The sequence below is a fragment of the Marmota marmota genome, unplaced genomic scaffold (assembly GCF_001458135.2).
Source record: "Marmota marmota marmota unplaced genomic scaffold, marMar, whole genome shotgun sequence".
Lineage (NCBI taxonomy): Eukaryota > Metazoa > Chordata > Mammalia > Rodentia > Sciuridae > Marmota > Marmota marmota.
Window position 1 is genome coordinate 6,872,384 of NW_026000168.1, and position 25,949 is coordinate 6,898,332.

The 25,949-nt window shown below is 36.8% G+C and overlaps 1 protein-coding gene across 3 annotated transcripts in view; it reads left to right on the forward strand.

The window, feature by feature from the left end:
• Positions 1 to 1,508: 1,508 nt before the first annotated feature.
• Cntn6 (contactin 6) overlaps positions 1,509 to 25,949 on the forward strand; it is a 287,218-nt gene continuing 262,777 nt past the window's right edge. For 2 of the 3 annotated variants that reach the window (XM_015495120.2, XM_048787026.1), the window contains exon 1: positions 1,552 to 2,194. The gene's annotated coding sequence lies outside the window, so the exon portion shown is untranslated. Of the gene's footprint in view, positions 2,195 to 25,949 lie in introns of all 3 variants that reach the window. The other variant, XM_048787025.1, reaches the window with a different exon arrangement.

Consider the following 25,949-nt stretch of genomic DNA (forward strand, 5'->3'; position numbering starts at 1 on the left):
AGGACTGAGAGTTGACCCCTGAACTTTCCAATGTATTACAGTGCCATCTATGACAGAGGATCCTTACCAGGGACAGCAGGGACAAAAGACCAATCAGATTGGATTTGAGAAAGGATTAATTGGAGTCAATGAGCATAGACAGCTCCCTTCCCCCACCCCATGGAATTTTATTTTAAGAAGAAGCAGGAAATTGTGGCAGTGGCTGGAAGGAAATGTGAGGTCAGACATTGTTTATCTTTACTATGGGCAAAATAGCCACAAAGCTCTGTGATGTTGCACTACAGCAGAGAGAAAGCTGAGGGTTCTAAAGTCAGAGGTTTGAGTGGCTGGATCAGCTCTTGTGTGGGTAGGAGAGGGCACTATGGGAAGTACAAATGCAGATGTCACCTGGAGGAGAAAGTGTGTTCACCTGAGCAGCAAGAGGCTGGCACGTGGCTAGATAGAGCCATAGGAGCTTGATGAAGCTCTTTTTTTTTTTTTTTTAATTCCAGTCGCTTTCTTAGTAAAATAAGGAGCAAAGCAGCCAGTTGTCTTTGAATTGGGGGCAGAGTATTGCAGTTTTGAATAAAGGGCTCTCCCTTAAGTTGAGTAAATTCTTCCTCACCCTTCCACAGAATGATGATTCGCATTAGCGTTTTTTACAAATCAAGATTTTTTTTTTTTTTTTTTTATGTAAAGAGTGAGAGCTTCCTTCAAGTGAAAATCTAGAAATTCAGTTAAGACAAACATCATCTCTATGTAGTTGTCCCACCCAGTTTGGCTCTCCGTCAATTGTAGGGAAAAAGGATTGAGCCCACTTTGAGTTCACATCCTACAAAGAAACACCATCTTTGCCCTGAAGCCTCTGATGGTGCTGGTGAGTCATCATGGAAAAGTGATGGGTGAGACTGACAGAAATGCAGAAGAGTGTGATAATCCACAGAAACCTTTAGGCTATGGTCATGAAATGTAGTCATAGAAACCTTCTTTCTCATCCGATAAAAACTGTGCCCCAAAAGATACCTTTTGACTTACCTGCATCCGATTACGGATTTTATGCTCCCCATGTCCATTCCCTGTAAGATGCTGAGTGTTGCTTTCCCTAACAAATGTGAAAATAAATCCAAGCTATTCTCTTCTCAGGCCATAGCCATGTTTGCATGTATTAGTATCTTGCATGTGTGTCCCTTTTATGTTTTTTAGCTTTTCTTTCCCAAGCAGTTAGTCCCTTAAAAACAAACAAGACCCACACATATTATAAAGTTTACTTGGAGGGTTCCACGTAGAAACACAAAGAGCATTCATTTTTTAATTTATTTTTTTTAATATAGAGCTTTCATACAAACCCATACACCCTTGTCCTCCACCTTGGAGATCATAAATACGTTGCTTGTGACACCAGCTTTGTTCTTTGGCTTTGTTTGACTCCACTTTGTGTACTTTCTTGTCTTTAAGGAGCCTTCTATTTTAAAAATGTGATTTATAAAGGTTTTAGGTAGTGCCTATGATCCTTTGATTCTATTTCCCTTTTCTCTTGACTCTAACTAGCCCTGGGAGTTCCTGGCATGCTTCAGAGAGCTTGTGTTTGAATCCAGTCTAAATCAGGGCAGACCCTTGACCAGCTTAATCTCTGCTTGCAGATGACAATGCAGTGAAACCCGAGGAAGAGAAAAATGAATGACTTCCTTTCCTGTCGGAAACCTAATAAGTAGTTAGTCTGACCCAGTTTTCAATAAGAGAAATTTTTTTTTTTTCTGATGACCCAACAGGAGTGACTGTCTCTACTCAAAAGAAAGAGGAGGGTGAATTTAATCTTTTATGCCTCTGGAATGGCAGCAGATCTCAGCAACCCTCTGATTTTGTGAAGGATGAGGAAGACAGAGCTGGCTCTCCACGCAGGGAGGATTTTCTTTCTGAATATTCCAAACGGGAGCGTTGCACATGTGCCTCAAGAACTAATTGTCTGGGTTCCGTCAGGAATGCAGCAAGAGAGGAGCGTATTTCATGCCTAAGACCAGACAGGAGCCACGCAATACTCTGTGGATAAAAGGCTTGCAGTCCCAGCTGAGAAAAAGAGGTCCCATTATCTCCCAGCTGCATAGACATTCCATACGGCTTGGTTCTGCCTGGGTGCACAGCATGCTTGGCTAAGGGCTTGCAACAGAGTTCTGCAGAAAAATTGTAAAGATCCCGAGACATTTCCCTGGGAAGATCTGTAAGTACTAAATTGTGCTGTCTGCTGCAATGAGAATACTGCCGGGCAAGCTGCAGTTTTTTTTTCCCCTTCCTTTCGATGTCTTTGTATTAGCATAACAGGTAAAAAAAAAAAAAATCTGGGGTTGGGGAGAAATGACTGCTTTATTGATGTTGTGTTTCTGTGATGCTGATGCTTAAAATGCATTTATTCCTTGGGAGAGAGAGAGAAAATAAAAACGTATTGAATCTGTATTCGGGGGAGGTTAGGATCCAACCCAGGGAAAGAGACTACAGGTATAACATTGTGTTTCAATAGTCTTTGCTGCAGTAAAACTAATGGGCAAGACCGGATGACAGTGCTAATTCTGGTACTTTCAGATGGCTACACACCCTTTCTGTAACGGCAGATGGGAAAATGTGATTGCTAATTTTTTTTTCTTTCCCTCCCATGGAAGGGTTGAGAGGGGTGCGGTTTATGGTGCCCATGAAGGATTTACAGGAAGGGTTATAAAAGTTTCCTGGGGGAAGGTTTTGGTAAAGGTAAAGAAGCAAGACAGGAAGTCAGACAGGCTCACCAAATTTTGTCTGGCTTTTTTTTTTTTTTTTTTTTAAATCCAGCATCGATGTAATACTTTCTAGAATCCCCTTTAGCGTTTGCATTAGTCAAGCTTATCAGCATGAGGTTCTCATAATACTTTATGAAAAGTTTCTGAAGTTGACGAGTTGGGAACAAAACTTTGAAGAGTTCTGCGATGAGCCACATGTATGTAACCCATTATGTTCATGTGATGCCTGTACATGGAGGGTTTGGAGGAGTTGGGGGGAATTGGAATGTATAGTTCTTGCAGCTCCACATGAAAATAACTTATGTGACAATAATCAGCACCCTGACTATGTCCTATGAGAAATATTCATCGCCTATTGAAATAGAACTTATTTTGAGGCAGGGAGGTGTTGGGGTTGGGGGGGGGGACAGAACAGTAGAATCACACAGAACCAATTTGGAAAATGAGGTCTTCATAATCTAATTCTACAGGGACAATGTATTTCAAAGATATCTGTAAAAGGAAGAGCCATATGTTGAATACTGAATTGCTTGATTGGAACAATTTTCTTTTATCTGCTGGGTTTGTTTATCATCTTTAAAAACTGTTGTTGTGGTGGAAGGTTTCACCAATTTATGTGCACTGTAGTAATCCAAGAAAATATTTAAGCCTTCTCTCTTCTGCCCCTCCACTCGCCTATCACACACATACACACACACCCACGCACACATGCACACACATGTAAATATATATGTTTTCACAAAACAAACATTATACCCACAAAAATGTGGGCTGGCACAATCTGTGCATCAAACAGAAATACAGAGTCCTTGTATTTTTGATACAATGGGATGTTTCAGTGTTTTTTTTTTCTTTTTACTTTATTTATTTATTTAGCAATCATCATGGGTGTGCAGCCCAAAGACTTCAGATCTAGAAACTTTTACATAAGGCTTTGTATGTTACGATGAGAGAGAATTTCACCCATGCTAGCAGAAAACGAAAATGCAAGAATCTATTATTTAGGAACAATTGTGTGGCTTTTGCTTACTTTGTACATTTCTAGCAAAGTCCCAGAACATATTTTTAAAATTTCTGTTTAACTTTCCTTAATGAAGACAAATTCACTTGGTCATTGAGAAAAATGATCGCATAGTGAGTCCGAGCTTGGATAATGATGTTATGAAAAGAATGTAAGATATAAACCTGATTATATATTTATGGTCTTCAATAAGCGAAAACGCTCAGTGGAATAAAAGTAAACTTGAAACTCTTCCAATTTTTATGGGAGGGTGGTAATAAATTTTTGCTTATTTATTTATAGTAATGGCGTATCAATTAGAACACAGTAGCATAACAAACTCTTTAAGTAACTCAAGCTCAAATAAAAGCTCAAAAAGTAAATTCCATCACCCAAAATATTGTAAATTATCATCATGCCTAAATTCAGCTAATAAGATGGAGGGAAAGAGGAAAAACGGGGGTACTTGTGCAAAAATTATTTCCTATAATATATATATATATATATATATATATATATATATATATATATATTATTAGAGTAAGAAGTATTTAGATAACATGGTGGCATAATCAGTGTTAGACAAACATTCTTTCATAAGAATGTTATCTTCATCCTATATTTTAAAACCTATAATATTTAATTTTAGGTAGCTTCCTTAAAACTATCTGAAATAAAACTCAAAAATTGCTAAATTTCTGCTATTTTTCTTTCCAAAGGAGATATTAGTTACAGAAAAATAACTCTATGGTTATGACCCAAAACTACAAAATCATTAACAGTTTAGTCATTTTTTTAAAAAGATCCGAATGGAGGTATTGAACAATCTCTAATAAGTCCTTTCTATAATAGTAAAATAAATCAGCACATGTACTTGATAACTATGGAGCCCTCCCCATACCTCCTGAATTCAAATTCCATTAGCAGTTTTCAATTACTAAGCTTTATAGTAACCACGATACGATGCTGAGCTTTATAGGATTTATCTTAATTCCCATAGACTTAGTTTAGACTGTGACTTAAACTTTGAAAGAAATCATCTTTACCAACAAACATTCGCCCCGCAATTGACCATGACCTTCTTAGGTTGCAGAATTTCCGTTAGGTAAGTACTACCCTGCCGCTAAACAGACAGCCAGAGGTGCCTGAATATTTCTTTCTTTCTTTTTTAACCTTATGCACAGTCTGTTCTGAGTGTCAACTGCATATTCTTCCATTGGTAATCTTTTGGGAATCAACATTTCCTTCCAGAAATATTTCAGTATTTGTATGCATTGCTGGGGACCCTTCTTACATTGAAAGATGCGCAGAAATTTTAGGTGCATCTGAAATTTCCATCCTTGAATGTGACTTATTTTTTTTTTTTGATGTTCCCATGATTCTTTACTTTCTTTTCTTGTCACAAGTTGTGGTCTTCATCAATATTCTCTGGATGTTTATCCTTTTAAATTAAGATTCTTTTATTTTCGGACTTTTTTTTTTTTAACCTTGTACTAGTTCTTTGGGCCTTATGTTCCAGGTTATGGGCTAACAGTTAATATTGCCTGTTTCTTTTCTGTAGGATCACCAATTACAGACATGTTGGACCTCATTTGTTTATCTTACACATATGTCATATTATCCAAACTCATTTTCACTACTATACTTTTGCTGCTCATTGTGTTTTATATTCTGAACCCAGTCTACCACAACCCTAGCAATGATTTTTTTTAGTAGTTAATAATGTATTATTGTTTCGAATGTAACTGTCATCTCTAAAAAGTTCATTCTCCTCTATAATTGTTATTGTGTTTTTTCTCTTAGCTCCCTATATTTTATTTTGGTTACTAAAATTTCTGTTTTAAAATATGTGCAGAAAGATTTATGCTTTCAAGATATTAAGTCTCTGTAAGCAGGGCATGGGTGGGTACAAAACTGTAATCCAATGGCTCAGGAGGCTGAGGCAGGAAGATCCCAAGTTCAGGAACAAGCTTAGCAATTTAGAGAGATACCCAGTAACTTGGAGCGACCTTGTCCTAAAATAAAAACTAAAAAGGACTAGGGATGTAGTTCAGTGGTATTGTGCCTCAGAGTTCACTCTCCAATAACAAAAAAATAAAATAAAAAAATAAAGATGTCTATGGTTATGTAATTGTAGTTTTCTAAGCACTTTCTCAAAATCATATCTGTTCTTTGAGATTTATGTTTTTTGACTACATTATTCTTCAAAGTGTATGCATCACAGATGGACAGGTGATATCTAGAGGATTTTTTAGGTCACTGAAAGTATTCTGTATGATTCTGTAGTGGTAGATACATGTCCAAATGCATACAATTGTCCAAATGCATAAAATGTACAAAACCTAGGGTGACCCTAATAGAACCTATGAACTTTGGGTGATCGTAACATCAATGTAGGATTATCAAGTTAAACAAGTTTACCATTTTGGATTAGTATATCAATGGTGGGAGAGGTCACACATGAGTTAGGGTAGGAGACATAAGGTAATTCTAATTTTTTTTTTTTTGCTCAATTTTGATGTGAACCTCAAGGTGCTCCAAAAGAAATAAAATCTATGAAATAGTGGGGAGGAAAAGGATTCAAGTGTTTTTCAATATTTTATTTAAATATTATTTTGGAATGAAGTTAAGTATTTGTGGGAGAACAATGGAGTTAGGAGTCTGTGGTAGAAATGTTAAGATAGAGTATCTAGAGTCTTAACCAAGTTTGCTCTCCAAAATGTTGGAATTGTCAAATGGCCATCTCCTCTCTCAAATATGAGAGACACTGTCTCGCTTGTCTTTGAGTGACTGGCATAATTTATAGAGAAGCCATTAAAACAGGAGTCTATGTGTTCTAGACATACTGTGTTACATTTTTGTCACTGTGACCAAAATACCTGACCAGAACCACTTGGAGGAAGAAAAGACTATTTTGAGCACAGCATTTCAGAGGTTCAATTCATGGTTGACCAACTTCCTCACGCCAGGCTGGAGATGAGGCAGAACATCATGGTGGAAGAGCATGGCAGAGGAAAGTTGTTCACCTCCTGGTAGCCAAGGAACAGAGGGAGAGAGAGAAAGAGACAGAGACAGAGAGAGAAGGTCCCATGTCCAGGGACCCTCCTCCTTCAGCCATGACCTCATACAGTTGCCACCCAGTTAGTCATTTTGAATCATCAGTTCAGCAAATGGATTAATCCACTGTTGAGTTACAGCTCTCATAACTTAGTCTTCTCACCTCTGTATCTGTGAGAGCAATCACTGAAGACAGATGGCCTTTTGCTTTGTTTTGCTTTTGTATCCTGACCACTCCCACCATGAACATTTTCTTTCCCTTCATTGTTTCTGTAGAATGGGAGATGAATAAGAATCTCTTTATTTAATGAGCTTTAGGTAGGAATCTTTCAGCTTAGAGCAATTCACCAAATGAAGGTTTCATTAGAAAAATTATTATTTTTCATTATTCTCATTGACAAAAGCCATTCTAGTTATAATTGAGTATGCATGCATGATGTATGTGTTCTAGGGTATGAGAGATTTGTCATGGTACAGGCATGACACCAGCTGTATCAGAGGAAAGACCAGCTCCTGGACCTGCTTTCTGCTAGCATCTCCTACTTGTCTATATTATGATGCCTTTGGCTCACTTAACTGTCTTGTAATAAATCCTAAAGTAATTTGCAAGTGCATTTGTATTATCACAATACAAATCAAAATTTTGCTGACCTGGGTCCTTTTTTTAAATGTAGACTTAAGTATGAAACTCATACAGAAGAGGTTTCCAAATATATGAGTAAACGAATTAATGAAATTACATGGGTTATCGTGATCCTTAAAAGAAGCACTAAAATAATTAGGGTTTTGGGTTTTTGTTTTTTTTTTTTAATCTTATGAGGTAGAAAATTGAATACCCTACTGGTGAAACAAATTTTGTTCTCTGAGTTGGAGGAGAATAAGGGAAATATTCTGGAGCCAGTGCTTGAGCTCTGATACCTCCACGGTATCCATACCTCCCCATATCTATACAGAATAGCTTAGTCCTCTCTCCCTGTTTCCAATCTATAAAAGGATGACAACAATATTTACTTCATTGTACTAAACGGGCTAATCTAGGAGGAAAAGCTGGCGATTCATAAGCGCCCTGTGTGTTCATTGTTTATATTAGTGTTATCACATTTGACTCTGAGCTTTGGGATCGATTGGGTTAAAAAAATAGTATAAAACAATTGAAAAGAATAAAATTATAATCATCATCTAATCAATTGTATGGGGGTATTTAGTAGAGAATTAAATTTGGAGTATATCATAATTGGAAATGAAAATATAGTTCAGGGAACATGGTGAAAAGATTTAGAGATGCTGGCCTTTGGATCCATGTAGTTTAAAAAAAATAGAAATGGTATTTCTGTATACAGGAAGTAATTGGACCTGCTCAAGAAAGAAGGTTTATTCAATTTTCGGATTATAAAAGCAATGCACACACAAGCTTAAGAAAAAATAAGCCATAGATTTCTTTTTCCAGAGAAAACTATTACAGCATGCTTCTGAATTTCTTTTCTGATTTTATTGTGTTTTTCTGTTTTTTTTTCTAAATTAAAATATTCCTTGTCTCCAAGTAATATATGCATCTGGAAACAACAATAATAAAATCTGAAGTTACAGGAAAATAAAGCATAAACATCTTCCCATCAATGCCAAGTCCCACTTCCCTTATTTTATTACAATATTTTCCTTGTAGTCACAGTTATAAATTTAAATAATCTATTTTGACTTCTGTGACAGGATGTAGACATTTAGCATCATTTCTGTTGGCTTCAACTTTCAAAGATAGGCTGTTTTTCCTATCTTTCATTATTTTTCACCCTTTTCCAACACAGTTTCAATGGTTCCTTAAGTTTTTAAACTTTGCAGCAGTAATGCAAATCGCATGTGTCACTTTTGTTGAAGTAGGCTGTTTTAAATATTCAGGTCAGTAGCAACTTTATCATGACCAATTTCCCCCACTCAGAGTTACCAAAAGCTTGGAGCTGAGGTTGTGGCTCAGTGCTGAGCACTTGCCTCCCATGTGTAAGTCACTGAGTTTCATCCTCAGCACCACATAAAAATAAATAAACAAAATAAAGATATTATGCCCATGTATAACTAAAAAAATTTTAAAGTATCTTTTTAAAAATAGTTACCCAAGCTAAATGTTATCAGATGTTAACTGTTTTTTTTTTCTTGTTCATAAAAATAAATAACCATACTGATGTAACAGGGACCTGCTTTGTACTTTTCTCTAGTTTGTTCTTCTTCATTATCATGAATTGTTTGCATTTATTTGATTTCTTTTTATTATGTGTGTGTCTGCATGAAATATTGTTTTTAAATTATAAAAAAGTATCATACTGAAAATAATCTGCTGAATTCTTTGCATACTGTACTATGTACACTGTTATGTATTTATGAAAATACGTATAGATCTTGGTTATGTTGTTTTGCAATCTAAATATTAAACTTTAATCTCTTTTTTGACACATACTTATTATATCAGTATTGCAACATTCCATTTATACCTTATATTGAGAACATGGAAGCTTAATTTCTATAGACAATATCAGTACTGTGCTGTGTCCACAATTTCAAGTTCATTATATCTTGTCTCAGAATCTGCCTTTAAAAAGATGCTTAATTCATCCACATCTGTTATGATTGTTAATAGAGTTTGGCTCACTTCTTGCCCCTTATACTTTATTTTTTAAATTTTTACTCTCTTTTATTAAATCAATTCAACATTTTTATTCACTTTTTTCCCAGTTTTACTACTTTAAAAATTACATACCCTCCTCATTATAATTTTTTTGAGCATAGAGATGTTAACATGTGTCACACGTTTTGTTTTCTAATAAAGACCAAAGATAATAAAACTATCTTCCCCCACAAAAAGGATGCTAATTTATCAAAAATTCTTTCCAGCTCTTTCTCCCAATGTTCATGCTTCCAACATATATTTTTAAACTGCCCCAAACATTATTGCCAAAGTTGAATAATTTTATGACGTATTTTCCCGAGTTCTTGATCCACCATTTCTTCTTGCCTCTTTGGGACATCTTCTGAATCCCTTTCCTGTGTATCGAATTACATTTCTAAGTCATCCTAGAAATAGTATTAAAGTTCCCTTACAACTGACGCATTGAAATTTATTTTGTTTATAGGCTAAAATAATACCGTGGTTGGTTAGGGAACTCATTGTTGACCAAGGTTTTTTTTTTTTTTTTTCCTAAATATGTTTGCATATCCTGTTTCTTGATCTTTGGGATATGATGTAGCACTTGGGAAGACTGCTCATAGTCTTACTTTCACAGCTTTATAGATCTATTTACTCTGGTAATTTTTAAGAAATTCTCTTGATTCCTTTATATCCATCAATTTTTATATATATATATATTTGAGTTGTCTTAAGTTCATCCCTTTCAGCCTTGACAAGGTCCTATTCTGTTTTTCTTTAACTGTGAAAACTTTCCAGGTATCGGTATATTTCAAACTTGCATCTTTTACACCCTTTTACTTTCCCCATCAGGAATATGTATTCAGTAATACCATCTTCTGCCTTTAATGACTGCTCCATGTTTAAATATTTTTTCTTTCTTTTGCATCATATTTTGTGTGATTTCCAGTTTTTTTTTTTTATTTTATACTTTCTTTTTTAGAACATTTTTAAATTTCCACGGCTGCTTTTTGATACTCTCCGGCTATTCTCTTCATGCCTAAAATTCCTGTTCCGTTCTTCACCTCTTCCAAACACAGGATAAGGTTCATTTTGGAGTTAGATTTTGGTTGTTCTACTCTTTTCTGCGTCGGGGGACACACCCCTCCATAATTCATTTCTGCTGGATTTCCCTCCTGGTGCCTCATTCTTCCTGGGTGTCTGTGGACGGGTTCACCGTTAGTGTGCATTTTCTGTGTCTGAGTTGGGTGTTCTCTGTAGCCATCCCTCCCTTTGACTCCACACTGCTCCCCTCCTTTGGATTACTTTCTGTGTGAGTTTCTTGGCCTCCAATTATCTTGTGAGACCAATGGACGCAGAAAAGAGTCGAACAACCAAAATCTAACTCCAAAATGAACCTTATCCTGTGTTTGGAAGAGGTGAAGAATGGAACAGGAATTTTAGGCATGAAGAGAATAGCCGGAGAATATCAAAAAGCAGCCATGGAAATTTAAAAATGTTCTAAAAAAGAAAGTATAAAATTAAAAACTAGAAATCACACAAAATATGATGCAAAAGAAAGAAAAATATTTAAACATGGAGCATTCATTAAAGGCAGAAGATGGTATTACTGAATACATATTCCTGATGGGGAAAGTAAAAGGGTGTAAAAGATGCAAGTTTGAAATATACCGATACCTGAAAAGTTTTCACAGTTAAAGAAAAACAGAATAGGAACTTGTCAAGGCTGAAAGGGATGAACTTAAGACAACTCAAATATATATATTTATAAATTGATGGATATAAAGGAATCAAGAGAATTTCTTAAAAATTACCAGAGTAAATAGACAGATCTATGAAGCTGTGAAAGTAAGACTATGAGCAGTCTTCCCAAGTGCTACATCATATCCCAAAGATCAAGAAAAAGTTTCCTGTGCATTTTGGGGCTGCTAAGCATTTCTTCCTGTCACTTCCAACTCGGGATCTTTTATACTCTCTAAAGGGTTTGTTATACTTGCGTAGCATTTCCAAGTGTTTGGAGGTGCAGATGTCTTTCCTTTGTCTTGTAGAGACCCCCTGCCCTTCCTTGCAATTTTATGTTCACTCGAGTTTTTTTCCCATCTACTTTTTCTTCCCCTCCTGGAAGTAATCAAACCTTCTATCTTGCAGGGGTTTTTTTTGTTGTTGTTTTTTTTTCTGTTTTTCTTACGGCTTCATAGATTTCTTTTATTAGCCTTCTTTGGGTACATGGGTGCTCTAGAGGTGAAAGCATATGATCATTCTAAAACTTTGTGTCTGAAGTTTCTTAAAAGGTTTTAAACGAAGATTTTTTCTCAGAAATTAGTCTTCATATTTAAAATAATTCTCCAGGTCATCATACTCATTCATTTAAAAAAAATATTGTTAAGCCTCTTGAATAGGATCTCATAAGAAATGGCTAAAGTTGGTCTGGGTGGGTGGTATACATCTGTAATTGCAGCTACTTGGGAGGCTGAGGCAGGAGGATCTCAAGTTTGAGGCCAGTGTAGGCAACTTAGTAAGACTCTGTATCAAAAGTAAAACAAATAATGTAGCTGATTTAGCTCAGTGTTAGAATGTCCAAGGTTCAATCCCCAATACTGGTGTGTGGGGTGGGAGTTAAAGCCAGTTATTTCTATCTTTCTATTAGTTCTGTAAGCATTATGACAACTTACTATAATTCTTGATTTAGGCCAAAAGAACAGTTTATCTACTGAGAGAATAAGCTAGGAAACAATAATTTAGTTAGGAAAGCTGAATAATGGATATTATTTGTTTAGATATTCTTTAGGAGTTACAGCTGTATTAATTCTTTATGTTTAACCACGTGCAAATTCTTTTTTTTTTTTAAGAGAGAGTGGGGGAGAGAGAGAGAGAGAGAGAGAGAGCGAGAGAGAGAATTTTTTAATATTTATTTTTTAGTTCTCGGCGGACACAACATCTTTGTTTGTATGTGGTGCTGAGGATCGAACCCGAACCCGGGCAGCACGCATGCCAGGCGAGTGCGCTACCGCTTGAGCCACATCCCCAGCCCACGTGCAAATTCTTAAATGCAATCGTTCAAAAGCTTTCTTAGCACAGTAGTTTCAAGGACACTACACAAGCTGATCTTACACAGACCCTTTTTCCATTCGATGGTTTCTCCTGCATAGGGTTGAGAATATTGCACGGTTGTTTCAAAATCTCTTCATTTGTTAAAAAGTATCTACTTTGAGAACAAGAAAGTAAGATGTAAATCAGTTACTTGGTGAAAAGTTCCCAGTCATGTGTCACTCATGTGTAAAAGGCCAATAAGGTGGAGCTCCTGGAAGAATTTAGGTGTCTTATTTTGAAAGCCCTTGTCTGCGATCTAACATTTCATTTTATTTGGCTGATCTCGGTTGTGTACGTCTAAAGGGGATGTATGAGGAGGTCTGTATGAAGCTTCCTGCAGAATCTGTGTGACTAGCAAGAGTATCCTATATTTGTTTTAATAGAGCTCTTAGCAAAAGATCATTTCCTTCTCTGGCTTCTCTCAGTCTTCCCATTCGGACTCAACAACCAAGGAAAGAGGAGATCAGAACTCAGATTCGCTGCTCATTTTCAGCCTGAGGAATGGGAAACTTAAAAAAAGATTTTAAAGTTTTGTTGGAATGAAAGATTACCATTTTCATAGATTGATAGAAGGATTTTTTTTTAACAAAAATATTTTTTAGGCTTTTAATTTCATTACCAAACTTGTAGACATTCTCAGTTATGAATCTGTAATGCTAACTGTTATGCTGAATATGACATTTATGCAGACGTAGACTTTTTTTTTTTTCAAAAGACCTCTTTTAGAATTAGCACAGGGGGCTGAAATGTGTATATTTTGGAGAGATGGTTTTATTGTTTGTTAGTTTGTACCTACTGTGCCTATGTGGTATGTGAGCAGTACTGCAAGGGCCCCCTGTCAAGATATAGGACACTTAGGTGGCAGAAGCTTTCTCAGTGCTGAGTTCTCTAGCTTCCTCTTGCATCCTGTAGATCCAGAGAGTGATCATTCAGTGAGAGAGACACCTTTCTTAGAGACAAAGAGAAACAGAAGATCAGAAGAGAAATGTCTTCGTTGCCACGTGCAGTTTAAGATAGAAGGTCAAACAGAAGTTTCCTTACATTGATGCACACAATGCCAGAGATTTTTTTTTTTTTTTTTACCTCTAGTGGCTATGGAACAACAGTCAAATCAATTTGTGTCAGTACATTTTTCAAGATTAGTAAATATGTTGGTTATATCCTAAAGAATATTTTTATGCATAGAGTCTGGGTTCCTGAATGTTATTTTCTTTATTTCTTGACTTTCTTTCCATAGAGGAAATTGTCTTCAACTCATTCAAATGTTTTGGTTAATTCAGGTTAATAATATAGCATCCTGACTATGGTCATGTGTAATTAGAACAAATTTTTAAAAAATATATAGCATTATGAATGACAAACATTGAAAATAGTTTAAGAAAATATATCAATAATAAAGCTGCAGTAAAAGTCATTTTAAATTCAGCTACATGGTATTTCAAAACTCTGAAGTCTGTCAATATCATTTTGAGGGATAGTTGAAAATCATACTTATCATTATTGTCTTATATTGACATTTTTGAAGCTTTGTTTCCGTGCCTTGTGTTTGTGGAAGTTTGTGTCATTCTTTATTTTATTAGAAATTTCTGTGTCTGTGTTATTCCCCAGATTCTGAGTGTTTCCTGGGTTAGAACCCTGGCTTGCTCCTTTTTGTATGTTTAGTACCTGGTTCATAATAGACATGTTTTTCAGTAGTTTGCTAATCTCACAAATATCCACAGAATCCTTGTCATCTTATGGATATTATTCTAGGTACTGAGGATGCAGTTGTGAATAAAACAGGGAGAAACCCTCTTCTTGTACTTCAAAAATCTTATATGTGTTCTATTTCTCTTGTCAGTGAATTTTAATTATGTAGAATAATCATGGCTAACCTTCTTCATTTTTTATCTTACCTAAGAAATGAGCATTATAAGCTATTAATTATTTAATTGTGTGAGTTTTTCAAACAGAGTAATCCTTCATAGTGAGAAATACCACAAGGATTACCTAAAACAGAATCACATGTTTGCAGATAATAATTATCCCTCTATTTTAAGAGTGTTATACTACATTATAGCTTATCCAAAAGATAAAGAATTGGCCTCAAAAATAGCAGATTAACCAAAAATAGGAACTCATATTGTATGCACAGAATTTTCTAATCACTTGGCCTAGATCCCTTGCCTGAATGATACTCAACTTCAACAAGTAAATGTGGACTCACTAAGATGGAGAAAAGTGCTCAAAGTTTGCAAACTAAGCTGGGCACAGTGGTGCATGCCTATAATTCCAGCGGCTTTGGAGGCTGAGACAGGAGGATTGCAAGTTCAAAACCAGCCTCAGCAACCTTGAGGCACTAAGCAACTCAGTGAGACCCTTTCTCTAAATAAAATACAAAGTAGGGCTGGGGCTGTGGCTCAGTGGTTGAGCGCCCCTGGGTTCAATCCCTAGTACCCAAAAAAAAAAAAAAGTTTGCAAACTACATTTCTTTGGTTTGTTAAATAGCAGATGGAAAAAAATCGATGACAAACAGAATATATTTTATTTTAATAACTGTTTTCAAGTTAAAAATGTCACATACATTTATCATACAGAATTTGGAAGTTAAAGAAAAACATGCATTGCTTTTTATTGTACCACTCTGTGTTTAAAATATAACATGAGTGTGCATATAGGGTCTGTCTTATAATATTTATTAAAGCAATGTATCATGAGCGTAGTTAACATCATCGAATATCATCCCAAAGCTTAAGGATCTTGTTCTAGGTTCATGTCCCATAATTTATTCAGATCAATAACCTATCAGCAGCTATTTAGCCTTTCGCTGTTTATGAATAATACTATTGCGTATATCCTTGTGCCTAAATGTTTTATATGTGTTTGATTATTCTTAAATTTCTCTAAGTACGTTTTCCATGTCCAATGAGATGTGTTTTTAAAGGTATCAGTGTGTATTACTAAATTGTCCTATCATTAATTAATTACTCATAGGTATTCAATCAGTATTTGTGGAGTTATCAAATTGGTGAAAAATTTCTGTGTACTATGAAACAGGTACTAATATACAAAAAGGAATAAGTCAAGTTTCAAGACCTAGAGGAACTTAAGTTTCTGGAATACAAAATAACAACAAATTAAAAAAAAAAATCAGAAATCTACAATGCCCCCTTGAACATTAAGACAGCTGTTGAATACCCATTGGCTGCATCCTTGTAAATACCGTTATTGATTTTAAATGCCCTCCAGTTGGATTGGCAAAATAAATGCACACATAGAACAGATTTCCATATTACTCTAAATCAACATTCCCCCCCACCATAAATACAGCACTGATTGTTCCACAGTGTGTGTTTGCCTTTCCATCTGCTCCTCTTCTTAAGGTCAGCCCATTATTATTATCTAACATTTGTTTGAGATTTCGCAATATTTCTTATACTCAAGAAATTGATCTTATGTCAAAGAGATGGCTCGTAATTTCCACGTCTCAAACTTTTTTTCCCCCAAGTTTATGTATTTACCTTGTTGAATTTTTTAACTGTGAAACCTCCTGAAATGTATTGTCAGCTTTGGGACTCTGAGTTTCCCAAGGTATACAGTGGAGTCAGGCATCCCTCACCTGGTTTCTACAAACTCAGAGGGCTGCCTGAGGCCAAATCAGTTCTTTCTGAACACACTTTCATAACAATGAGTGATACACCATGATTGCTCTTGGTCTTTTGAAAAGTAAATCCATTTTTTAACCTATCATGTCCATTAGGTCATAAAATGTCTGAATGAGTAACTCTTTGAGTTTCCTAAAGATCGGGACTATGGTTGGTTTTCTCTTTTTTAGTCTCAGCACATAGCGCAGTATCTGGCATGGAATTGGGGGCTCAATAAATGCTTGCTTAATGAATTAGGTTTTAAATATACTCCGAAACATAACTTAAAATACATCTGTGTTCATTCCAAGTCTGCTCTTACAGTGTCATCTAAATCTAATGGGTAAGAAAGAGCACCATGTTAAAATGATAATTAATGTTAAATGTGAATTTATGTCTTCTGCCCTTGGCAGCCATGCTTCTCTACTCCATAATGAAACAATCAGGAAACTTAACAAGTTATTTATTATGCCACCACAAATTGCATTTCTCATCTGTCTTGGGTGGGTGATGTATATTGTGTGCTTTTCAGGGATTTAGTATAGTAGCGAACTTCAGGAGTTTGCAAGATAGATTATATGGATTAGGTGTGTAAAACATATTTGGATTAAGAAACCAGTTATAAATCACAAGAGCTGAAGTACACGTGAGGTGTATACAATTTTCCTCTTCACTTACACCAAAGAATGTGAAATTACAGAGTTTGCTTCTTCAGCCCAAGGAAGAACTACTTATTCTGTTTTAATTTGAACTTGAGTCCTTATAATGGCACCATAGGAGGCTATTTTAATTTGTAAGAAAATAACAAAAATGAGATGTTTGAGTTTGTCACTCAGTTTGAGAAACCGGTTCGTGTTTGATTTAGAGCTTAATATATTCATATTTTCTTTGGCGTATTTAATAAAAAAAATATGGAGGCTATTAAACCAATATGTTTTATTTCTGGTTTAGAATATAATGGCATTTACTAACCAGGCATTACTGCTGTGTTTGTCAGATTTTCATGACTATGAGAAAAAAATATACAAAAGAACAAAACACTTGGCATAATCAACCTTTAAGAAGGGAAGGCTTATTTTTGACTCATGGGTTTAGATATTCAGACCATGGATGGTTGGCTCTGTGCTATTGGGCCTTTGGCTCAACACATCATGGTGGTATTCCATCCTGGAGAAAGCTGTTCTCCTCAGGAGGATGGGCAGAGAAAGAGGAAGAGGAAGGATCTAGGAAGAGGAAGGATCTAGGATTCCAGTGTCCCCTTCAGAGGCCTGGCCCCAAGGACCTGCTTCCTCCCACTATCTCCATTTCCTACAAGATCCACCAGCTCCCAACAGCTTGAAGTGCTGGGAACCAAACGTTTCACACACAGGCCTTTGGGGAACACCATTCAAACCACAGCAAATACATTATCCTGAAGCAACAGACTGCCTATACCTTTTAGAAGTTTGAATTGACCAAGATTTCTCTGTGTGCATCTCTGATGTAAGAAATCCATTTGAGAAACCTCGGTGTTACAATTTCACATGCCCATAGGCTTCCACGATTTTATGAGCGTTCCAGAGACCCGCCATGTAGGTTAAACATTTCTGCTCAGAGGTGATTCCTACATATCTCTGCCATTCAGATTCCATCGGCTAACAGAGAACACTCAAGGGAGTGGTGAAGTCAAATGCCTTATTCCCCTGGAAGAGGAGAATAAGGAAGAGTGGTGAGTGGCAACAATATAGTATTTATAGTTTGGAGTTTGCTACCTGGTCCTTTGGCTCACTCATAAATCCACTTCAGTTGTGTTAAGCAGTCTCCTTCAGGAACTCAGGTAGCTTTTTTGTGTGTGTTTCATTGGAGAACATGTTCACTATTGGTACTTACTAAGGAATATATCAATATGTTCCCTCCTATGTACTCAAGTAACTCCTCGCTGTTTGTTTTATTGACTGACTCATTCATTCAGTAAGTATGCACCTGGATCATCTATGCACCATGTCCTACATTCTCTTCGGGGCATCAGGGCTTGGAGACACAATGCCCTGTCTCCATGAATCTTGGAAAATTTAGAGGGGACTAAGTTAAATTACCAGATAAAATATCACTTTTCTTAGAGCCCCAAAGAAGAGCCACCTGGTGCTCTAAGAACATAAAATGACCATGTAAGGAAAGTCAGCGAAGGCATCCATGGATAAGTAATGAGTAGGCAAAGTCTAGTTCAAGTGAAGACCTCCTATTCACAGAGAAGGAGTGGTCCTGAGAAGAGGTACGGTGGGGACTAGGGACTGAAAACCCATGTATGAAGTCCAGGTGGCTCAAAGCTTCAGATGTCACAGGAGGCTGAAGAAGTACCAGAGCCTGACCAGGAGCTATGTGGAGCTCACTGAAGCTTCTGGTTCAATTCCTAAAGAGACAGAGAAGCTACAGAAATTTGTTTTTTGAGCACGAAGCAATACAACCAGATGCATTCATTGAAATACTCATCCTGTCAATCACGTAGAGAAGTTCCTTTTTTCTCACCCAAACATTTGGCATCAGGCCAACGTGGAAGCCACAGAGGAACTGGGTGAGCAGGAAGAAAGCATCTCAAGAAGGTCTCTTCTCTTTTGCTAACCAGTCAGACTTGTTTTTGAATTTCACAAACACTGATTTTTTTTTCTTCGTTCCCCTTGTTAGACATTTTTCACAGTTGTCAACCGAAACAAAGAAAGAGAGTAAAAGAATTTTACCAATTAAAATTTAAAGATTTCACTAATTTTTAAAGTACAAGCACAAACTGGCTAGTCTGGAAAAATGTCTGAAGCAATAGTTTTGAAAAACATAAAGGATAACAAAAATAAGGATACATCCTTCTGAAAACTGCTCCTGAATGTTTTTCTAAATTATTATATTTTTTAAAATAATAAGAGTTCTAACATTTCTATGCTGAGCAAAAAATTTAGTTTATATATATATACACATAAGACTATTAGTATGGAAGATAATCTCCAAAGGTGGGGTGTTGTATTTGAATGTCTTTTCCTCCTTCACAAACTGGTACTGCTTTCTTTCCTTGATTAGATCTAGTTCCCTCATTTTTTTTTTTTTTTTGACAAATAAAAAATAGTGCTAGCAAAACTCTGTCAATTCTTAGCATTTAAGAGGCAGGAAGAGCCTACTTCCTTCTTCTGAGAACACAGAAAACCTACGGAGGAGAGGCCTCCAAAGTCCCTGGAGGGAGAGACACCAAAGAGAGAGGGCATGTGGAAGGAAAGGGTCTCTCTAGCTAAGAGTGTGCCCCCAAGACCTGTAAGGAGATTGCATGGTACCACTTGTGAAATCAGGAACCCTAGGTGAATCCAGGGAACTGTCAAGTGAGCCTGCAGACTTTGAGAAATAATGAGTTGTTGGAATGATTTGTTATGTAGCATTAAGTAAAATGAAAGTCCTATGCTTAATTATTATGAGGAAAATAAAATGCAAGGGGTGTCTTTCAATTTCCTGTTTTGAATATTTATGGATAAATAAAATAAATAAAATAAATATGTTATTTATCCCTATTAAAAAAATATAACAAGACCAGGGCTGGAGGTAGAGCTCAGTGGTGGAGCATAAACCTAGCATGGGCAAGGCCTTGAGTTCAATCCCAGAACTTAGAAAAAAAAAAAGATGTTTATGCATGTGCATATATATAATGTACACACACACACACACACACACACACACCAAGACTCACATGGCACAGGACTGTCTCTGCAAGTTGTATGTGGTTATTATTTTTGGGATTTCCAATTTGTTTAAATCACAAAGATTTAAATAAGACCAGGCAGCTCAAGAGACAGGACATTTCTGTTAGATTCATTTTCATTTCGGTGTATTATGATTTGCGAAGAGTTCGTTTGGCTGTGAACAAAGATCAACATGGAAGACTAATGTGCTGATTTTGACCTTTGAGAGGAAAAACCAAAGAGGAAAGCAGGTGCAGCAACATGCATACAGAGAGTCAAGGATATATAAATGACTTCCTTCGGTGCTCGGAAGCCTTTATAAATTTCTTAAGTGGTTTCTTTTAGTATACTGTGGACTTGAGTGTTATTTTTATATCAGGTTATAAATATTGTGTTAGTAGTCTATCCAATGAACTTCCTCTTTTGCTTCATTTATTTCTCTGAGCTCCTGTTAGCCAGAACAATTTGGAGGTTGCAAAGTAACCGAAGATACATAAGGGGTGTGTGTGTGTGTGTGTGTGTGTGTGTGTGTGTGTGTTGGCATATCATTGTCTCCATGAAAGGTATCATGTGTATTTTCATTTCCATAGTGTGATTATTTTGTTTGTCTGTTTGTTTATTTGTTTTATGGATATACATCTTCCTGGTCTGTAACTACACAAACTATAAAAAAATCCATTGAATTCCTTGGCAACAACAGGGCTCTCAACAGAAGCAGAACAAATAATGGCAGGTAAATGAAGATTTGTCGTGATAGACGGACTCACATGATTACAGAGACTGAGAAGTCCCACAATCTGCTTTTTGCAAAGCAGAGACCCAAGAATAAGTGTAAATCCAGTGAAATTCAGAAGGTCGTAGATCTTTGAGAGTACAAGGCACAAATCTCAGGGTAAGGGCACAAGAGAGCTGTCATACCAGCCTACAGAGAAAGACAGGAAGGGAAGAGATGCTCCCTTCCTGTATCTTTTTGTTCTCTGGAGACCTTCAGTGAATGGACTGGTGCCCAACCCCATTGGAGAGAGCAGTCTGCATTACTGAGGGCACAGTTCAATGCTAATCTCATTGTGAAACACCCTTGCAGAAACAGTGTTTAATAGGGACACTGTACTCTGTAGCCCAGTGCAGTTGACACATCAAATTAACTCTCATAATAATATTAGCAGGAAGAGTAGCTCAGTTGAGCGTGGTGATAAACAGGGACTTTTCACATGAAAGTCAGAGAAATGATCATAAAATAGATTATATAATCCAAGCATTGCAATCGATAGAAAATCATTTAAAATTATAACTTTTGACAGCCCATTTTCCAAAAGTTCCATTGTTCCTTTGAGGACGATGTTTTCAATTAATTCAACTCTATGTTAATTACAGCGTGACTGAATATTATTGACCCATAGCAAGTTCAAGAACAACCATTTGCCATTGCCATTCATCTTCATGTCAAAGATGCCACTTTTTATTGTGTATATAGTGAGAGGGCAAAAAAAAAAAAAACAACTTTTCTGCTTGAAATTAAATTGCTCTTTAAATGTATCATTAGTCATATTTTGGCCTCTCAGAGATCAAAATGAAATGGCGCAGAATTTTAAGTTTTCCATGGTGATCAAAGCTGAGTGGGTTATTAATGTTTAACCACGCTGCAGGTGTGTTGGGTGATTTGGGAAGAGGATGCTTCTCTTTGTTCTGTGGCCTTTCAGCTTTAATGCGAGGTGTTAATTTGTGCAAATAGCATGATGTTAGAGCCGTGACCCCCAAAGTCAGACAAATATCTATCCGAGTTGTAGTCCAACCCGATAGGAATAATATGAAATGGATATGCAATTAATGGAGCAGCGGCAGAGGGGACAGAATGATTTGGGTTGTAACTTGGATCAAAGGGTTTCCAAATCAAGTCATTTAAGATGATTTAACAGAGTAACTAGAACATTCTCTCCCCCCTCACCCAAATCCATCCTTGATCTGGAAGGCTGGGGCGCAGAGCAAACAGTTGTCATCATAAATTTAATTAATGCATAGTGCATCTATGCATTGTGCAGAAAGTTACCCTAGATGCAAATAGCTCTTAGCATCAACACTCCGTTCTCAAATTTCTGTCTAATAAAAAATAATGCCTAACTCTTTGAGGCCGGTAATTATAGCATAACTGTAGAGATAAGGCTATGACTCAAACCCATGACATTAATACCTTTGAGTTCAGTTTAGGATTAAGTTTGTATTCATTAGGACCACTTATGTGCATTGGGCGTCAAAAGAACTTGTTTTATTTCAGCCTCAGAGAAGCCTCTGCTGGATGAGCCTTGTGTTTGCATTTTTAATTTTGTCATTAAGTAACTGATTTTAGATGTAGGGGTCCAATTTCAAAAGTGTATGGAAATTTAAGAACTTTTAAAGTTTTGAAATGTTTAATAGAAGTTTGCATTTCTCTATTTAATAAAAATAATACACAGTATTTAAATACTTGGGAAGTTTTTTCTTGGTTTGTTTCTAATATTGATGAGACAGACTGTTAAAACGTTTAGGAGAACAGAATATTTCAGTTTTATAAATTCCATTGAAGATATTTAAATAAACCGTAATAAAGTCAGTCATTGGTGGACCTGATTGTTTAAGTTCATTTAGTCTGTTCAACCTGAAATAACTGGACATTAATGATGGCAAAAGTGAAGGATTTTGTTTCTTCTTTTTAAATCAAATTATAAAAGGAATAAGGCATATAAATTAATCTTATCATTTTAAGGGGGGAGACACCAGTTACATTGGAAACTATAAAAAAATTGAATATCAATTTTTGATCCCAAATGAGTGAGACCCTGAGTTCCAGAGAAAAGAAGAGTTTTCCAAGACCACAGAACAGGAACTCAGACTGCTATTTTCATAGTCAAAGCCTGCATCTGTGGTTTCCATACTCATTCCCAAAGAAACAGGATCCATTGAGTGAATGCATGCAAGATATCAGAGGAAAATAAGTTAATACTCTGAAAATAGTCTCTGGTCCATTATTGTTAATTTTCTTGTTTAAGATCTGCCAAGGCGAAAAAGAAAACAGATCCTATAGTACACATTTTTTTTTATAATGTCAAAATAATTTGAGCAAGGTATTATCTACTGCGGTTCTCAATTGCCAATTTAAGAAAGAAATCCCTCTTTGGGGCGATAATTTTCGACTCTAAACGCGAAGTTTAGAGCTAGCTCTTTCACTGCTATTGACTTTTGAAAAGGCTACGGTTATTTGGGGCCTATGCTCACACATATTTCTATTTAGAACACATAATAATTTCTTAGACATTATTTATTTCCTCTGAACAGATTTAGAAAAACTATTGTATGTACAAAAAGGAGACCTGCTTTTATCTTAGGCTTACCCATTGGAGTGCTGAGGCTCGGAGATCCAACTGAATGGTCAGCAAAGAGGGTCCTGTTTCTCTTCCTATGCATGCATGCTTTGCCTTTGAAGGCAGCATGTCGGCTTGGTGATGAAAACACTCTTAAAAAATTATGTTGAATGTCTCCCCTTTACTCTCCTCTATTATTTATTATACTTTTAAATGCATAAACGTTTTGGTGTATTTTTTTCACGTAAGGGTGTTTATAGCTGGGTTGGCACTGCGGAGCCAGTTTTAAACTACCAGTAGCTGATGTTCACAGTCGTTCCCTGGTCAGGGAGCCTTTACTGATCAATGTTTGTGTGGTGCTTGACCAATGCAGGTGGTCAAGTGTGTACGCGTGAGATCCGTGTTCCTCTTCAGCGGGGAGCGTGGGGTGTGCGTTTTCTACATCCTGTATGTGAAAATGGCAGTGAACCTCATCTCACGAAGAAAATAGAGAAGAATCATCTTTTTATGTGATGATGTCAGAAAAACAGAATTGTTTTTTGATTTAGGATATGTAAATGCTTGCCCTTATTAAAAGATCGACTTTAAAACATATTCAACAGTAGAAGAATCTGTTTATCCCTCTCTGTTTTTTGTTGTTGTTGTTTGTTTGTTGATAAAAAAAACCATAAAGGAGATGCCATTATGGAAAGAGTAGGTACTTTCTCTATCATTGTCAAAAGGCAAAAATTGCTTCTTGATTTAGGATCTCTTAAGTTCATGGGGAGATGTGAGTGGCTGCAGGAAATCAATACAATCTATTTTTCCTTGGATGGTGGGCTAGGCAACATGTTCTAACCTCCAAACATTCTTAAAATAGTCATAAGGCAAGCAAATTTGGGGAAAAAACATTAATTCCTTTTATAGATGAATCCTGCAGAAAGGTGATGTGTCTGGCAGTGGGTCCTTTAAGAGGTTCATTGAATATTCAGCAGCCCGGAGAATTCCTCCAGTTGCTTTAAGTCTGTGCGTCAGAAGGTGATGAGCAGGTTTGACGGTGTTGTCAGCACCGTGATTGAGATGAAGCTAGAATAGAGCAATCTAGGTTCTCCCAGGTCCTGACCCAAGCCTGATTCCATGACCCGTGCAGCATCCTTTAGACCTGAGAAGACCTGGGGTTATGGTTCAGATATGAGGTGCCCCCCAAAGTTCATGTGGGAGACAATGCAAGAAAGATCAGGTGATGACAGCCTGAACCCAGCCAGTGAATTAATCACCTGATGAGATTAGTTGTGTGGTAATTGAAGGAAGGTGGAGTGTAGATGGAGGAGGTGGGAACTGGAGGGTGTGGCTTTGGGGTATATATTTGTATTTGGCAAGCCGAGATCTCTCTCTCTTTCTCTGCTTTTTGACCGTTACATGCTTGACTCTGCCACACCCTTCCGCCATGATGTTCTGTCTCACCCCCAGCCCCAAGGAATGGAGCCTGCTCCCCATGGACTGAGACCTCTGGAACCCTGAGCCCCCAAGTAAACTTTTCCTCCCCTATAATTGCTCTTGTCAGGTATTTTAGTCCCAGCAGTGAAAAACACCTGAGGATCTTAGGGTGGAGATAGTACTGGCCTTCTGGTTTTGTCCCATGAAAAGGGACAGTGGGGAGGAACTCAGTTCTGTAGTCAGTCCCATCCGGATGGGAAAGTCTTACTGCAGCGCCTGACTTACAGAAATCACACAGTGAATTTTAGTAGAGTGTCATTAAATCTTTACGAATGAAGAACTATGGGACATGGTACAGAGGAAACGACAGTTCCCTGGAAACATGGAGTAATCCTTTGTGGTGCTTGACTGGTCTCTGTTACAAATGCACGGCATGGGGTTCATGTTACCACTCAGAATAGTAGCCACTTTGTATACTTCCAGGCATGGGTCCTACATATTTTACATAGGTCGACTAAATTATGATTACTTATTATTTAATTATTAAATAAACCATTACTTATTTAATTATTAAATGAATTATTATTCGATTATCAAGTTACTATTTATTACTTATTAAATAATTATTATTACTTATTATTTAAGTCTCCTAAAAAAAAAACCAAACAGACCTGAAATACTGTACAGATAAGTAAACTAAGACCCAGAGAAGCAAAATGATCAAAGTCAAATATCGTCATTAGGTTATAAACCCAGAAGTCAAAGTCAGTCACTCTCCATTCTCAGCCTGTCCACCATGGACCTGCAGGATGCCCCGTGGACAGAAGTGGGGCAGGATAGAATCCCTTGTCGCAGAGCAAGACCACAGTGCTCAGCCTTGGTCATCTGCTGTGCTCACTGCCGGTGTGACGTGGTCTCAAGTCAGCGGCATCTCTCCCTACATGCCTTCGGATGTCATAACTTTGTAGAAGCTGGGTTTCCAGCAGATGCTATGATTCAAAAAGAAAAAGAAATCAGTGTAGTGAAAGAAAATGCATGGAAATCATTGAAGAGCATAAAACGAGACTGGGCAGCCTGATTCCCAGATTGGAGAAGTCGCACCGTGCCCCAAGTAGATAGAAGTGGTTGTTTAAGAATTAACTAAAATGCTATGATCGATGCCTCTCTTTATGCATATATTTAACCCATCCCATAAGTTGTCAGAGCACAGTTCATTTAAACTAAACTACCTAATGCACAGAAGGCTTAGCTATTTTTGTTGGCTTAGGGATGCCATTTAAAAAAAATGACCGCAGCACTCGGGACACGATCTGACAGACACCTCTCACCTTCATTGTCTGCCCTCTCCCCCAAAACTTCCCCA